An 18,907-nucleotide genomic window follows, 5' to 3' on the forward strand; every position below is an offset into this window, starting at 1 on the left:
TACCATTGGGTTCCAGAGCTCTCGAACCTTAATAGCTATATTTAATACCATAATCTTTCATCTATTGAAAATGCAACAATGGCTTTCCCAGGTAATTCATTAGATGTTTGTTATTAATAACATAGAAATGACTTCATCAAGCCTAAGAAGGCAAGATATATATTTTTATACTAGTTTTTCCTCTTCACTCAAGCATGAAGTTCACTGGAAGCAATGGAAAGTTAACATTCTCCCTTAATTTTTAAGAGTGTTAGAATTAAAATGCTAAAGTCCTGTTTGATCCTGTATTGTATACAATACTTATTATAATTTCAGCTATTTTTGGAGCATACAGATTCCTTCTATTACTATTTTAATTACAATATAAAGCAGTGCAGACATAAGAATGCCCATTTTGATATCTTTATTTTTACACTTATATTACTCCTGTGAACTCAATAATTGTTACAGTTCATAGCAAAAATATCCTCCAAAGGCCTCTTGCACTCAAAAGTGGAGCTTTTGACAGAGGACTGAGCTGCGGGGAGACTCAGCTCACTGCTGCTGGGTGGTGCATTCGGGCCTTAGAGGCAGGTCACTGAGGGCGTGACTTGAAAGGGCGTAGCTCTCGCCTTGGCTCCTCCCTTTTCTTTCTGATCCCTGGCCAGCTAAGGTAAACAAGTTTCCTCCGCCAGGACCTTCCACCCTGCAACTCTTCCCTTGGAGGCAGCTGACCACGGACTACAAGTGTGAGCTAAAATAAACCTCTCTTCCTTTGAATTGCAGGTATCAGGTATTTGTTCCAGCAAGGAGAAAAGTGACTAAACAGTAATGTAAGCTATGATATTAGCTGTTCCTCTTCTTGGTATCTTCTCAGAACAATGAAAAGCAGCATACTTTTCATCCTTCAGACCCTTTGATGGGATGCTGCATGCAATAGTATGAACAAAATGTACAGTTGTTCAGAGAACAAAAGTTTAATGTGAATGGAAGATAGATTATAAAATTATAAAATTTTATGAAGTTTTAAATTAGGTTTGAAGAACCTACATCATAGTCAAAGGTAAAGAACAAGTATGTAAGTGTGAGAGTATTCCTCTGAGAGGAAGAGAGGGAGAGAGACAGATGTGTCCATGGTGTGTGGCGGTGCTCTGATATACAGTCTCAGTGTAATAGGGTGGAACCAGACTATTACTTAAGAAAGTGTCAGTGTAGTGATCAGGGAGAGATACTTATATATTCATGCAAAACATGACAGAATCAAAAGGTGTGGTTTGGGATTATTTCTGGGAAACCAAAAGGCCTCTGTGAACAATTCTACTTTTTACCACTGTTTACTGCAAAGGCAGTTCCCATACAGAAGTTACCCACTACAGAACTTTTGAATGGCTTTGTCCCTGTCTTGCTGTCTGTATTCCCCTCAGTTTCACTGCCAGGGATCATTTTCACCTTTTCCAAAGGCTACTCTTTTTGCTGTCTCTGGTGGCAATACATTTGCACACCCCTTGAAATAGGACACATGCAGAACAGTAGGATAATGGACACCCACATGCATACATTCTATTTGTTCCTACAAAGGTGCATCATTCATATACTCAATAACACAATAGTTAAATGTGACAGGTTGCTTAAAAAATTTAATTTTAAGGATTTCAACCAGATGTGCTAAGCTTTGCATTAGATAAATTTTATTTCTCCAGCCTTTTTCTGAGCACTAGAAATGTCATCACCTTTGAAAAGGTCACATCGACTTTAAATTAGTCAAGAATTTAAAAAATATTATTGAGTGTCTTTTTAAAACTGAATTTGTCTCTTCAATTTTTAAAACAATTGTAAAAGGATTCTAATTTGATAGGATGAAGTTTCTTTTTCTATCTTTATGCTCGCTAAATGAAAAGGGAATTAATTGCTAATGCTGGAAATTTGCAGTAAATTTGAGCAATATACATTTTTACTTTCTGAAAATGTTCATACATTAAGCCAGTAAGTTTATATAAATGCAATTTTAAATCTATCACACATTTAATGGCTGTAGGCCCCTCAAAATAAGTTACTAAAACTATTATCATTTGCAATAGAGCTAAAATATACCTGTTATTAACAAATTGGCTAATAGGTTTCCTTCATTTAATGGTTTGCTGAAATGTACTGTGACATCTGCGGAGGCAAGATTCACTATAAACTTTTGTTTGTTTTTTTAATGCTTTTGTTTCTGTTCAAGAAGAAATGGACTGTGTCCTGGAAATAAATAGTGTTTTTTCTTAAATTAATTAGTGCTTCATATACAGCATGCAAACTTTCTCTTTCTTTATATATTGTGGTTATTTCACACAAAATTCAATGGTTACAGTTTTTTTCAAATGTATCTTTCTTCTTTCTTCAAGTAGAAAATGAGCAATTTTAATCTAAAACTTAGAGTGGCTTTTCTCTTCTTTGTTATAAAGTAGAAAAAGTTTAAGGGAAGCCACACCTGATTAAAATGAAAACTATCCTTGCTTATGTGAACTGTGGTTTTCTAAAAGCATTCACTATTATACATAAACAATCACATTCTCATCTTATTGTCTCTGGTTTAAATGAAGGACTCCATTACCTTTTTATCATCACAAATTTAAAATAAGGATTTGACATTATTTTGCTAGGAGGATTCTGCTTGATGTTGCTTCATAGGGAATGTTTAAAACAATGCAATTTATTGTTGAGTGCATGTTTTATCTGAAGCAAAAAGGATTTCTCATAGAACGTGGAGAGGAAGGAGAAGATGTGTCCATATCCTCTTATTCTTTCCTGTGAGGACTATGCGGCACAATGAGGAGATGGGAAAAGTAGAGAGATGGCCCTGAGCTTACAGTCATTCATCTTTAAGATTGTGCACAATTGTTAAGTATTTGGTGAACATGTACCTCCAGTTTTGAACGTTGATATCTATCTTGGTTAATGATGTGGAGAACAATCCTCTCTCATGATGCTGGGCATCAGAACTGTGTTAGCTGTCCTCAGCTGAGATATAATTTGCAGCAAAACCAATTCAAAGAAGGAGAGATTTAGTTTGGCTCGGGGTTTCAGAGGTTGCAGTCCTTGGTCAGCAGGCTCCATATTGGAACCATCATGGCTGTGAATGAGACAAAGCAGAGCTGCTCACTAGCTGAGGAGTAGAGAAAGGGAAGGAGTGCAAAAAAAGGTACAAGGTTCGAGGTCATGGCCCCTGTGACCTACCTCCTCAAATTAAACCTGGCCGCCAATAACACATTCAGCTATGAAGATATCTATGTCTTAACCCACTGAGAAGTCAATAAAGTGGAGGACTTCAACAACCCACTATCACAAATTGATTAACTGGACAAAAATGAAAAATATCAGAGTTGAACTAAAACTTTGAACAAATGAACTTAATAGATATCTACAGAGTGTTTATCCAAGAACAATAGAATGCACATTCTCCTTACTGGCACACAGGACTTTCTTCAAAATAGACCGCATGCTAACACATAAAGCATAATTAAGTAAATGCAAAAGAATCAAAATTATTCCATGCAAATTATCAAAGCATAGTGCAATAAAATGAGAAATTAATGCCAAAGGAAATAATAGAAATTCTGCAAACTAAACAACGTCATTTTGAGTAATCAATGGGTCACAGAAGAAATCAAGGAAGAAATTAGACAGTTCCTTCAATCAAATAATAATGCCAATAAAACATACTGGAGCCTATGGGACATGATGAAAGCAGTCCTAAGAGGGAAGTTTTTACTTGTGAATGCCCACATCAGAAAAGGAGAGGTAGTTCAATGAATAATTCAATGATACACTTCAAGGTCCTGGGAAAACAAGAACACTCCAAATACACAGATCATACAAGGAGAGAACTTATGAAGTTTAGAGCAGAAGTTAATGAAACTGAGATTTAAAAGCAATACAACAAATCAATGAACAGAAGAGCTTGTTCTTGGAAAGAAAAAATAACATAAACAAATCCCTAGACAATCTCACTATAAATAAAGAAAGAAAGAAAGAAATAGGGACTGGGGATTTAGCTCAGAGGCAAAGTGCCTGCCTGGCAAGCACAAGGTAGTGAGTTCGATTTCTGGCACCAGAAGAAAAACAAAACAAAACAAAACAAAAACAAAAACAAAAAAAGAAAGAATAAATGAACCCAAATCAGTGTAATTAGAAATAAAAATTGCACAACAATAACTGTTCTAAACTTCAGTTTGTTAGTAAATATTTTAAGAATCTGTACATGAGCAACAAACACACTAAGAGAGAAATTAGGGAAACCACACCTTTCACAATAGCATCCAAAAAAATTAAAAACTTAGGAATAAATCTAACAAAGGAAGTAAAAGATCTACACTGTGAAAATTACAGTAAGTGAAAAAAAAAGATTGAAGAGGATTTCAGAAAATGAAAAGATATCACTTGCTCATGAATAGGAAGAACCAACATTGTAAAAATGGTCATAATCCCAAAATTGTTATATAGATTCAATGCAATCCTGATCAAATTACCATTAGTATACCTCACAGATCTAGAGAAATCATTCTTAAAATTCATTTTCCTTCTTCATCTGTTGATGTGCATATAGGCTGCCTCCAGAATTGAACTCTTTCAGGAAGGTACCTGATCTAAATTGTTTTTTCCTTTTGAGCAGTTTCTTTCCCTTTCACAGTATCTATTGTATCTTTCAGATTTTATTTACTTTTTCAGGTTCTTATACTAGGGAGAAAATACAATGTTTACATATGTGGGTCTGATTTATTTCACTTATGAATATGGTCTCTAGTTGCATCCATGTACCTATAAAATCTTTGAGTTAATCTGTATTTATAAATTAATAATACTTCATTGTATAAAATTACCACATCTTTTTTGTCCATTCCTCAGTCAATGGGCATGTGGGTGGTTTCCAAGATTTAGCTATTACAAACTGTGCTGCTATAAACATGGGGGAGGCAGATATATTGCTGGGGTATGATGTTGTCAGTTCTTATGGAAAAATATCCAGAAGGGGAATAACTGGGTTGAATGGGACCTCTAACCTAGTTTTTTGCACTGATTCTCCACACTGATTTCCACAGGTTTGTACTGGTCTACACACCCACCAACAATTAAGAAGGATTCATTTTTCCCAATATCCCTTCTAGCATTTGTTCTTGGTTGATTTCTTGATGATTGCCATTCTTTCTGGTGTGAGATGCAATCTCAGTGTTCAAATTTGAATTTCTCAAATGACTAATGATGTTGAGCATTTTTTCATATATTCATTTTCCATTTGTTGTTTTTCAGCTGAGAAGTGCATATTCACCTCAGATGCCCATTTGTGAATTGGGTCTCTGAATTTTGGAGGCATGATTTTTAAAAATTCTTTATATTTTCTGGATAGTATTCCTTGTCAGAAGAAAACTGAGGCAACCTCCACATTCTGGTTCTAACTTGACTCTGTATGAACTGGTTTAACTGCTGAATACTAAAGTTTGAAACTGCAATGAAGCACAATGAAGAGGTGACATTTAAAGTACCTGTACTTTTAAACATATGTACATTTTAGCATACATGGGTTTAGCAATAAAAATAAGAATGTCTTCTTAAAATGTGGTATTAAAAACTCAGTGTGGCTTAATAGATGAAATATGAAAACCAGAGAGGTTATGTTGCATAGATGACTAGTAAAACTATTGTCTCTGAAGTTTTCGGCAGCTGGTGTTCCTTCCTAGCATGGAGTCAACACGGTGCTGTTAGGCGTGGTGATCAGAGAGGGCGTGAGTTTCTCAGTGGGAATAACTTTGATTGGAAGCTGGATGGGTGTGACTATTTCATCATGTCATGTTCATTTAGTTTCAGTTTTAAAAGTGCAGTGTTGGGGCTGGGGATTTAGCTCAGCGGCAAAGCGCCTGCCTGGCAAGCGCAAGGTCGTGAGTTCGGTTCCCGGTACCGGAGAAAAACCAAAAAAAATTTAAAAAAATAAAAAAAAATAAAAGTGCAGTGTTACGTGGGATGTAATTGTATTGATTATTGTATTTATACTCAACCTCTTTGCCACAGTGCCAAATAATCACATAAATATTAATTTGTTGCCCTTTTAGAAAGCTCAGGAACTTGCCCTTAATTGATAAGACACTGCAAACAAGGGGGTTTTAATAGAAAGGAGATGAGAGGCTATCAGGGAAAGAACCTCCTTGTTTGCAAAAAAGATGTTTCCTACCTTCCTAAATGAAGAACGATCAGTGTGAATCCAAAATCACTAAGCATTTGACCCTGTTGGGGAAGTTTCCAGTCGGTGACATGATATTTCTACATCCTGTTCACACTGACTTATTGATGAACTGTAATATCAGTGTTAACCAACTGTTTCCCTTGTTGGGCTTTATTTGACCGGCTTTAGAAGGCCAAAAGACAACTACAATCATGCATTTACTTGGTAAGAAATATTTGTGAGAAGTTTATTCCAGGGTGGCTCTGCATTTGATTCAGAAAGGCACTCGTCATGAAGACAGGAAAGATCTCTGCTCGCAAGGGGCTTTGGGAGTGTAATAAAGTGCATGTGTTTCTCCCTGACATTTGACAGAACTCTAATTAGAGCCCTTGCTCCCTTTTTGGAGCTTTATGTTCAGGGATATCCAGATGACACTGTGACTAAGTACAGTCTTAGGAAGGATTTCTTTCCAACTCTATTTCTCTGTTCTCATAGATTGCAGAGATCAAGCATGCCAGTTACATTCACTGTTTTATTTACTGAATTCAAGGCCAGTCACTTATGTGATGACAATCACCCTCAAAGCACCAATACGTTACTTGCAGATTTACTAAAATGTAATCTCTTCTCTTGAATGTGCTCCCTTTCACCCACCTACAGACCCATGGATACACATGCACGAAGCAAAATAAAGAACCAAATGAATCAGTGGGATGAATTCAACAACAAGGTATATTTTAATATTTCTCCCTGATAAGAAAAAGAACATGTGAAAATTAAATAGGCTTGTTTAATTCATACTATTCAACTCATAATATTTTTCCATATCACTTTCTTAAAAACCATTTAACGTTACACATATATTAAGTATCTGTTAAGATTTATTGTGGTTGACCATGTTGTAAATATAAATAGAAAATATATTCAGCAAGGATCTTAAGATCCTTGCTTGAATGTGGTGGATACTCAGTACCCAACTATTAGACAACCTGGCCAATATGCTGGACAAATGCTAAAATATAGGTCCAAAGATCATTTCAGCTTGTTAGTACTAAGATCTATCACTGACTATGTGAAGTTGATAGGCAGGCATGTAACCAAAATTTAAATTATTACTTCAGGAGTGAAAAACTGTATTAAAATGAATGCACATACTCCAGTACATACCTCAGACATAAAATATTTTATGGGAAAATATTGCTAACTCATTAAATATAAAAAACGCTTTAAAAGAAAATACTGCAAATCAATGATGAATAAGTAGGTTAAGGTAAGTGAAAACAAGAATAAGGTCTTTATACAATGTCATTTTATTATACTGTTAATAATTGAAGTTGCTAGTATTTAAAGTCCAGTAATAATGATACCAACACAGGTTACAAACCATTTATCTGTTTGTAAAAAGATTATACATTTATCGTCTCATTTGGACCTCAGCAAAGTTTTTTAAATTTAAAATTTACACTAATGTTCACCCATCAAAAGTAAAGGATGTTTGCACAGTTAAAAGTTTTGACAAAGACTACAAAGAACACAAGCACCTAGGTATAGATGCTTGTACCTACTTAGCTATTTTCTTGGAATAAATAGCTCTCACTTCAAATCATGCTGATCATAAATATAACACTGGATTAAAGGAAGCATAATTCCAGGAACTTTACTCATGTTGTCAGACCTTTTTATGACATCTTCTATGAGATGCCTAGAAAATCAGTAAGTACCCTTCCAGTGTGTGAGAGGCTGTTTCCAGAGATGACCGGTGTGTGAGGTTGCAAACTGCACAGGGGAGAGACGTCCTCTATGGGGGCTCACAGTCCCACAGGCTGGGGGCCCAGAGGAACAAAAGAAGAGGGAAGCTTACAGATGAGCTTGTCTGTCTCTCTCTTCTTGCCCCTCCCCCTCCCCTTAGCTCCTCATCCTTCCCCAACCTTCTCCCTCTCCCTCTGTCTTTTTGCAATACATAATGGTTGCATTCATTTTAGGGAACTGGTACATGTATGTAGCATATACTCATCATTTTTTTTCACATTATCCTCTCTACATATTCTCCTCCACCCCATGCATTACCCTTTCCCATTTCCAAAACCTTTGCCTTTTTGCTTCCTACCAACTTTCTTATTGTATTCTGTCTCCTGTTGCACAGGTGTGTTTTTGCAGCTCCTATAGCCAGCGGAGATCAGACTCCAGATTTTCCAGCTTTTGATAATGGACTTGCATCAGTGACTCTTCAGGGGTTTCTAGGCCCTCATCTCCAACTGGGGTTCACTGGTCTGTCTTATTCTGTTTCCAGCTTCTTAGACTGAGCAGCTACTGGCTACCGGCCTGCAGCTTCTGATCATGGAAGCTAGTCTAATAAGTCCCGTATTACAATTATATTCTGTTTGCTCTATTCCTCTGGAGACCTCTACCTTTTATAGTAAGTGTTACGATTGATACATTGTGTCAACATGAGAAGTTAGGAAGGATAGATAAGTGACTCAGCTAGAGGCCAGGGTCTTCACTTTGCAAACATCCTGAGCCTGTACAAGAGGAGGGCTCAGGAGATGGTGTGGGTTAAAGGACACATCCCAGGGTGGAGAGCCTACATCCAGTATAAGGGAGGAAAAGAGGCTTGCTTCCAGTTCTTGCTCTTGCTGCTTTTACTGTTTTCTGCTTCTTGAACTGTTGCCCTTTTTCCATGCCACCCTGCCTTGGAGCCAGATGATTATGGACTGAAGTGTCCACAAACTGTGAATAAACGTTTCCTTCCTTAATTTTGGGTGCTGCGTATTTTGTTTTGGCAATGAGAGAAAAGTAACCAAGACAGCAAGTTTTGGCAGATGTTAAAACTTATAAAAGAAATTCACATCCACATATTTGGTGCTTAATTTAATCCCTTACCTTCTGAAATTTTTCTAAAAAATATGAGAGCACACTGACACCACACTTTTGGTGCCTATGGTTTGCCTATTTGTTAGTTGATAACTTCTGCTAATGATAATAGATATATTTGTAGAGAGAATATCTTCTAAATTATGGTAATTTTATTTTTTAAAAATGAGGATGAAACCAAATTTCTCTGGGGTATAAATAAATGTATAATTTTATTGTAGAAAGCATAGCTTAAAAGATGGATAAAAATTGTCTGAATGATCTCTCTGCTGTGTTTTAATAGTTATGGCTTCACTAGACAGTTCCACACCAAATATTGTGGGCCTGCAATCTATTGAAGATCAATGGATCCATATAAGAAACATATTTTTCCTGCAGTACTCCTCTAGGAAATACTTCTGCAGCTTACTTTGTGATGATTAAATGTTTATATGGAATTTCTAAGATGATGGCTGGTTTCTATTTATCTTCTACCTAATGTATGTGGTATGGGAATTATTTCTGATGAAGTTTTACTGTTAGCTATTAATTCTTATATGTTGTTCTTTGATGCTGCTTTCTGTTTCGTTTTTCTTCTGTTAAAATTTTTGATGTTTGTTGCTGGATTAAATCAATATGCATTGGAAATGCTCAAAAGGAATTGATCCTTTTTATGTATTTCAGTGGTATCTTTATTTGCACATCAGGCTGAAAGAAGGTGTTCATCACATTGTTGATCTATCTGTATTTAAAAATAATGATAATTGAAATAAAGCAATGACAAATTTCCAAATAATACAGTTCAAAGGGTTGGATAAAAAGACATGGGAAAATGAAAGGAAGAAAGGAAGAGGGGAACTTTTGTTATAGTTGCTACAGGACTTGCCAGCCTGTGAGTTCAAATTAAACCTCTTTCTTGACCTAAGTTCCCTTCACTGACTAAGGCCCCTGTCTTCTACATGGGCAGCTTCCTGAGACAGATGTGCCCACAGTCCTGAGAAGTCTTCTTGGAAGAACTTCAAATGTGTGTGGGCACCAGTTCCCAAGGTGACCCAGTGACCTCGTAAATTGGCACAGCCTCATCTGGTGGCAGTTCTCTTCCCTCGTTCCCCCTTCCTTCCCCTCCTGCTCCCACACCACCTCTTCCTCTTCCCTGCTAATGTTTCTGGACACACTAGCAACTCTAAAAAACATCAGTATTTCTCCTGAGTGCCAGTCCTGCAAGAAGGACTTTTTTGGGTGCCTCTACTTCCAGAACCTCTGGGGGACCCAGTTTGCACAGTGGCCTAAGATAATAGCAGGGAAAACTTTTCTACTATTTCTCTGTAAAAATGCTTTAAACAAAGAGTAGACCAGTAATATTGTATTTCCAGTGATGTTATGTGTTTTGTTGATTTTTTTATCCTACCCTGAAATATGCCTAATATCCGAACATGTGGCAGACACCACCAGGGGGAAGTCATCTGTGCTCCTACTCTCTCTTTATTATGGTGCATGCTCTCCCGTGAGGCTTCCGTAACTTTCCTTCAAAATGCAATTTAGTTAAATATTGGTCACAAATATAGTACAGTTGTTGTATTTATCCATGTCCCTGTCATGGTGTAACAGGGTATGCAGCCTCCTGTGTTATATAGATCTGTAGGTTTGTTAGTCCTGAAGGAGCTAGCAAAATTCTCCAGTACAGAAAAAAAAGCTTTTATACATCTTACATCTTTTCTGAGTGAAGTTTGTTTGGAAATTTTTTAAATCTACATATTCCTGAAAGTTACTTTTGACTCTAACTGTTTAGGCACCAACCAATTGTTTTGCCTTTTTAAAAAATATGATAGATAAATACAATATAAATCGAGTGACTTTCATAGAAGAAAAATTGAATAACAGATTTTTCCATTCAAAATAAAAAAGTGTTTCTTGAGACCCATGGAGAAAAGGAAATGCTCTGATGTTTGGATTACCTGTCTTCTGCAATGTGCAATGCATGGGCTTGGGAGGCCACAGCTCTGCCACATCCTAGAAGGATCAGAGGCGAATTATGTAGCTTCTTTTACCACATATTTCTCACCAATACAAGTATGTTTCAGAGTTCACCTTATCCAAACAGAATGCTGTGAAGAGGACGGGACACAATGCCTCTGAACTAGGGAGAATAGTAGTGAGACAAGCTCACACTGTATTTGCAGTCCTGATATTAGTAGGAGCACTTCATTGCCTAGATAAATGGAGGAAATTGGCATTACCCTACCACCAAAATATTAACATACAAGATAGTGGAAAGGCAGGAAATACCTTGAGTCTGCTTCAAGCTGCTCCAGCACGATATCATCAGCTAGGTGGCTTAGAAACAATAGTAATTTATTTTTGTGATTCTGAAGGCTAGAAGTCCCAGATCAAAATGGTAGGAAATTTGGTGTTTGCTAAGGGGCCACTTTCCGGTGCCTGGAGTAGCATATTGCCACTATACTCTCACAGGAGGGAAGAGGGAAGGCACTGCACTGTTGGCTATAAATGAGAGAAAAGGAAATGTGCTACTAGTTTACCTTAGTTGAAAAGAAAGTTTCTTGTTATTGCCTGTTTGTTTCTTTTCTGCAAGAATCGTTTCTGTTTAATTCTTGTACCTTGAGTAAATATATAGTGTAATAACTTTTGTTATCCTCTTACTACGCAATTAGGAATTTTGTTTTATTTTTTGCATAAAATAGAACGATAAACTCTAGGCTTTTATAGGTAAATGGTTACAACTAGAAACCATGCTCTTAAGTGAAATAAGCCAGACCCGCATGTGTAAACAATGTATTGTCTCACTAGTGTAAGACCCTGAAAGAGTGAATAAAAACTTGGAGGTATGATAGACATTGTGAAACAAAAGGAAAATGCTCAAAAGTAAAGAGTAACTGGGATGTGGGAAAAGAGAAGGGAAAGAAAGAGAAATTATGCATATATGTATATGCAGGATAGCTAACATAGTTGTACTACTGCCTTCTATTGCTTTACTGAAAAGAACAGCTAATGATTACTTATTTGATCAATATTGCATGTCTATATTTGTTTTCCAGAGAAACCACTCTGAAGATATCAATATGTAATACAACAAGCCTTGTTAATTTCCTACAACTTTGTCTGCAATTCTTTATTGTTTGTATTGTTCTTATGCTATTTTGTAAATGGATGTCTGTTTGTTAATATATTTTCCTTCTTTTATTTTTAAAATAAATTTTAAAAAAGAATACTTTGTCTTTGAAATTAAATGAAGAATTCTGTTTTTATCAAAGAAAATTGATAGGATTAGATTGTAAGAGGTGAAAATTTCTCTTTCTGTAGAAGAAAAAGAATTTGTACAATTGCTCATCAGTCTTATATGGCTAAAGATAATCATATTGTAGGAGCAAGAGCACATAAAATCAATTATCAAAAGAAAGAAAATGATATATGACAATAAAAATTAAGACATTTGCTTATTTAAGGGAACTTTAGAGAAAATGAAAATGGACAACTAGATATATATCTATGACATAAAGAGCAATTAGGAATTTAAAAATTGCTACAAATGAAGATTTTAAAAGTTCAAAAACTTTAATAGAAAAATAAAGTAAATGTATAAATAAGTATCGTGCACAAACAAAACATGCAAATATGTTAGGCATATAAATAAATGTTTAAAAGATATTTGCTGCCCAGAGCTATGCAAATCTGAACCACATTAAGATTTTTTTTAACCACTTGATGGAAAAACAAAGTTTGAATTTCATCTTGTGGAGGAATGCAGAAATAGACACGTGGTTTCTTTCCTATCTCCAATGAGAGCACATACAGAAGTAACTAAACTGGAAAATCATTTGGCTTTGCTTCCTAATGTTAAACTTTGTATTTATAACCACAAAGTTGCTCCTTAGTTGTGTAATCAGATGTAACTAATGCACCTTTAAGAATCAACATTGAAAAATAAACAATCATAGCAAAGCTGCTCATAACATTAAAAAACTTGAAATAATCAAAATACTCATTAAATGGTGAATTGTTCAAAGTGACTTTCACAGAAATTTATAGTCAGATCTCCCATGAGGGTATACATGGATCTTAGCAGCCTAATGCTAAAGTGGAAAAAAGAGCAAGTGAAAATGCAATACATTTTCCTGAATATATATCATTTTAGGGTTTTTATTTGAAGGCTACATATTGAAACAATAATTATATTCAAAAAATAACTAACTGATATGGAATTCAAGTGGATAGTTAAAGAGAATGGGTAATGTTAAGAAACATACATAGACATATAGAGATTATTTTCAAGGTTTTATTCTTATTGCAACTCAAAGTCACTGTAGCTCAGGGTGGCCACAAACTCACAGTAATCTTCCTGCATCAGCCTTCTGAGAACTGGGACCACGAGCATCTGCCACTACACCAGGAAAATTGCAAGATTTTAATGAGTAACTAAAGAGATAAACTCAAAAAATACTAAGTCCATATATGGGTTAATGTGGAAAATGTGCCAGGACTAGGGAATTATGATTAGTCAAAATTTTACCATGGGAAATAATTTTTAAATAAAATGCAAACTAATAACCTAATTAATGAGACTGTTGTAAATATTAAATGTGATTAAAAGTAAAAGGCACTGGAACTGATTGGGTGCTGAATATTTTCATGTATTTTGTTAGCATTTTTGTTAACTCTGTTAATGTTATTAATTAATTCATCAATAAAATGATTTGCTTCATGCTAGTATTTTCTATACTCTTCTCTCTCTATCACCTTAATTACCATTTTTATACTTAGAATTGGGAGAAATGATCATATTAATACAAAAGAAACTGTAATAACAAACCTCTTCTATTTTATTTTCGTTTGCCATAATCACTGAATATGATTTATAACTTAGGATTTATTTTCCTTTAGAAAAAGGAGACCATGGTTGGACAGGGGGCATTTAATTTCTGTCAATGGATAAGGTTAATGATGTTGGGAAAAGAGTCAGTGAGATACTTTCTTTTGAAAAGTGTCCAGTTGCAAACAGTCCTGAGTGTGTGAATTCTTTTGGAAATTTTTATTGGCTGTATAAACTGTCAGTTTAGCATAAAATGTAGGAAGGCAAGGAGACCCAGCACGTTTGAGTTGCCTGCTTAATTTCATGTTATTAATTCAAGGAAATGCAGTTAGAAGTCAGATCTTCTTCCTAATGACCTATAACTTCCAACATTTCCCATTATATCAGGTATTAATGAAAAAGCAAGATGCCTGAAGCAATATATTGGGATGCGCTGGAATACGGTGTGAAACGATTATGTTCCATACCTTTTTCATATGTCTCACTGCTAGACACACAAGGTAGATCTGCTCTGTATTATTTTTAAATATTTACATGAGTGAATTATATAACCAGATAGTAAGTCAACTTTTTACCAACCCTGCAACAGCACATGTCAGGCTATAAAAATATATTTCACAAAGCTGTTGTCTTCAGACAAATTTATTTTCAAAATGCACTGTTTTGAAAATAACACACTAGAGATGCAGAATACTCAGATATAGACATACAAAGTATTAACTATTGATGAAGACCAAATATGAGTAATAGTGGTGTCTACATGTGTTATATTCTGATACTGCTTGAGGTAAAGCTAGATTAATCACATAATTAGCTTTAAATTCTAAAAACTTTCAATTGACATATTTTAGCTTTTAGCATTAATATTTTACATGACCATTATTTTGGGAAGTGATGTCAGAAACTCTTACTATGAAAAATATTTTAATGTGAAGTAATGTGAAGACCATTATTTTAATTTTTCTTTATAATTACTTCTTAAATTTTAAATTAGTCTTAAATTGCTATTGAGCAGCTAAGTGATGAGAATAACTCTTATAATGATTAACAAATCTCATAGAAGAAAATAATTTGAGTCTTCAAGGTAGGCTGGAAAAGTTAGCAATTACAAAATCATACCTGAAAATACCTGCAATTATAAAAATGTGTGCATATATCTTAGTTACTTTTCTCATTGCTGAGACAGAATACCTGACACCCAAAGATAAAGTGGAAAGATTTTACTTAGGTCAGTTTGTAGAGGTATCAGTCCACAATCGGCTGACTCCATGGTAGGGTGGCATGGTAGAGGGACAACAGTTCATGGTGGTAGATGACAGCAAAAGCAACGAGAGAGCGAGAAAAGCAAGCCTCTTTCTGTCCCTTATCTTGCATGCTGGTTGCCTACACTAAGGTGGGAGTAGCACTCATAACATTAATCCCTGTACTGGACCAGAAATCAATCACAAACTCTAGATTCAGCTACCTTTGAAAAACTCACCGCCCCCCAGTGACTGCATGAGGCCTTGGGGGGACATCTAGACACATACCATAACAGTGTATTTTTATTTTCTAGGAATAGATGAAAATATATATCGACAATAGACTTTTAGTACACTTGTGATGCTTATTTTTATTAAAAAATAGCTTTGGGTGCAAAGTCATACAAAAATATCAAATGATATTTTACAACACCTTGTTTAATCTCAACATTTTTGTTAAAACTTTCTTACGTCACATACATTTTCTAGAAATACACTTAAATAAAAGTAAATTATGAACAGACACTTTTAAAATATTTGTAATGTCCACAAAGTTTACATGTGATTTATATAAGGTTAATTCCACCAGGAAAATAAGACAATGGTGTAATCAGGTATCCATATCACTACTTTGGTAGGTACACACAGCCTGGCAACCTCGGGGTCTCAAACCTACCTAATTACCTTCAGGACCGACGAATCAAACTTCTCATTTTCTTTTTTTTTTTGGGGGGGGAGGTTGTTTTCTCCGGTACCGGGAACCGAACTCACGACCTTGCGCTTGTCAGGCAGGCGCTTTTGCCGCTGAGCTAAATCCCCAGCCCCAAACTTCTCATTTTAATTCATAAAAAATTTTCCTCACAGTTGGAACTACCTTGATACTTTTTAAAACCTTTTTTTTTTCCTTTGCAGTTAGTTACACTTTAAGGAAAGTACATTTTAGACTCTTATCTTCTAAATGAATTTTCATAAGGAGAATTTAAGAGGACAATAGATCCTTAAAAGTTATTTGAACACTCTTTTCCTGATTACCTGTGCTGATCATGTGAAGTAGGGTAAGTTAAAGTTACTCTACATATATTTTGTCATTAAAAAAGGAATAGCCACTGACAAAGTTGTTTTGATTTTTATTTCAAGGGCCCTGTGGCTGAGTCAGCAAGCTGTCAAATACAAACTAATGCCCCACTTCTCAGAGGGCAGCTGTTTCTAGGAGCCTAGCCAAGGGATCATATTTTATAATCATCTTAGCATCTGGATAGTTCTTGTGTGATGTACACCGCTTTCAGACTCGAGAATGTCTTCTCTCATCCACTCCCTCATCCCACACTTGCAAGCTCTAGGTGCAAGATTCTGAGTTTACAAAGAAAGGGAAAAGCAGACATTGAAAGAACTTGTGCTGTCGATTTCTACATGAAGGAAAGCTGCCTGCCATTCAGCTTTAGGCAGTCATAGAAAAAAAATCCGAGGTTTATTTTGTTAAAATGCAGATTTTGGGAGAGTTTGATTTGGTTGGCTTTAATCTCATTAATATTTCCCTATTTTAGATTCAATACCTCATTTATAAAAGCAGCTTGGTTAATAGCAATTGAGTCATGTATGTCCTGGTTGGCGTCTGTGTAGGTAATTATTGTGTGCTCTCCTAAGTGCTGACTACTTTCCAAAGAAATCACAGATGTATTTGCCTAATAATATTAGTCATATGGACGCTCCCTGTAATCATCCTCTACACTTTGTGGGTTTTTGAAGAATCAGTTATTCTTTGGAACTTTATCCTTTTTTCTTATTTTCTCTGCACATTTTCTTATATTTGTATGAATTCTAGTCTTAAGGCATTTGGATAATTGATACAAATGCCAAGTTTCAAAACTAAATAAGAAATCATCTGCTAAAAAGTTAGTCAATGAAATAAACAAAAAAGGAATTAACTGGGGAAGAATGTGTCTCGCATCAGTCTGACAAAACATGAAAACAGCTAAGTTTAAGAGGCTCAAAGGACTACATCAGTGAGTAAAGAGGGGCAGATACATTGAGAGAGAAATTGGTAAAAATGAAGACAAAAAGACCAAGATGAACAATTTTAGAGGAAATATGCTTTTCTGAATTAGCATTTCATTTTTAATCATAAAGTTGTATGGATTTCTTGTAGAAGAAAAATTGAATAGAAAATTGTTTTATTGCTAACACAAAGCGCTCTAGAAATAAATGTCAGCACAACAGAACAGAAATAGGAGGTAACAGAAAAAAATTTTGGAAGATATCACTTTGCATTTACATGACAAACACAGTCTAGGAGTTTTAAAGGGTAAATGATATGTACTCTATGAAAAATAGTAGAAGAAAAGAATTCAGAGATGAAACAACATTTAAATAAAAGATTATAATGGTAAAAATAAGTCTAAATATATTTTAAAATGAGAAATTTAGGTACATATTTCCAAACAGGATAAAAATTGTTATTATATGTATGCTCCTTAGTCATAATATGCACTATATTAACATGAAGAGGGTACATATACAGTGCTCAAAGATTGAAAGTATGTATCATTAAATGGTATTAAAATACTATTTTAAGCAGTTGCTAAATCTCCACCTCCACCAGAGAATATTGCATTTTCCATGTGGTATCACAGTAGACGCCCTGATGCATCCTCACAATTTATGTTGAAATCCTGAGCTCCCCTGAGATGGAGTTTCTAGGTGGGGGCTGAGACAGGTGATTAGGTCATCAGCGAGGAGCTGCCATGCAGCAGGCAACATTAGGAGAGCTCAGAGAGATGAGGATCCAATGAGCAGCGTCCACCTTGGAACGAACAAGCAAGACTTCAGACACCGACTCTGCTGGCAACTTGAAAATGGATTTTACAACCTTCTCACTGTGAGAAGTGAATTTCAGGTTTTTAAATTTTTATTGAAGCACTCAGTTAATGGTATTTTATTGTAGTGCCTTGAGTGGACTAAGATATTTATAATTATTGCTATTTGTTTTTAAATAGTTTTATTAAGCATCAAAGTCCTCTTCTATCCAATTAGGTTCTTTATATTTAAATAATAAAAACTCATAATCATATATGCAAAGCAAAATCTTACATGTGAAAATAAATTGAGAAATTTAAAAGTGTGAATGTTTTCAACAACATGATAAGAAAGATTATGCAGATAAAAGTAATTTTCAACATTTCAATAAAACTATCTACATTTAAACAAGAAATATTAAAACTTTAAGTTCCATGACTGGAGATTACCTGTTAAAAATTATTTTTAAATTAATAAACATTATAATTTTAATTAATATTGTTTTGCTTATTTTATTAAGTCACTACAAATTAAGCATATAAACTCCAGAATAGGCAGAAAAACTTTCAAAATTTATAGTACAAAATATCTTTTTTTAGACAGAGTCTGGCAATGTGGTACAGGCTGGCCTTGAACTAACTGTGTCAGCCAATCTGGCATTGAACTCAAGGAGACCCTCCTGCCTCAGCCTCCCAATTGCTGAGATTACAAGAGTACCCAATGGCATTGACTTCAGGCTACATCTTCTATCACAATTTGATTCTGAAACAAAAAATCTTATACAATTATGGAGGCCAATAGTTCCATGATATGCTACCTGCAAATTGGAGAATTTAGAAAGTTCGTAGTGTGGAATTGTTCCTTTTTTGCCTTTTGCTCAGTGGAAGATCAGATGATGCCATCTCACACCCATGAGAGTGACCTTCTGTAAGGGGCAATGAATCTTAGCATACTATTTTAGATAAAATAGTTTGGTAAAAGCCTGCATGGTGCCTCGGGAAGTCTCCAGGGACAGTGCAAGAGCTA

Source organism: Chinchilla lanigera, unplaced genomic scaffold (genome assembly GCF_000276665.1).
Source record: "Chinchilla lanigera isolate Chin_1 unplaced genomic scaffold, ChiLan1.0 scaffold00001, whole genome shotgun sequence".
Classification (NCBI taxonomy): Eukaryota; Metazoa; Chordata; class Mammalia; order Rodentia; family Chinchillidae; genus Chinchilla; species Chinchilla lanigera.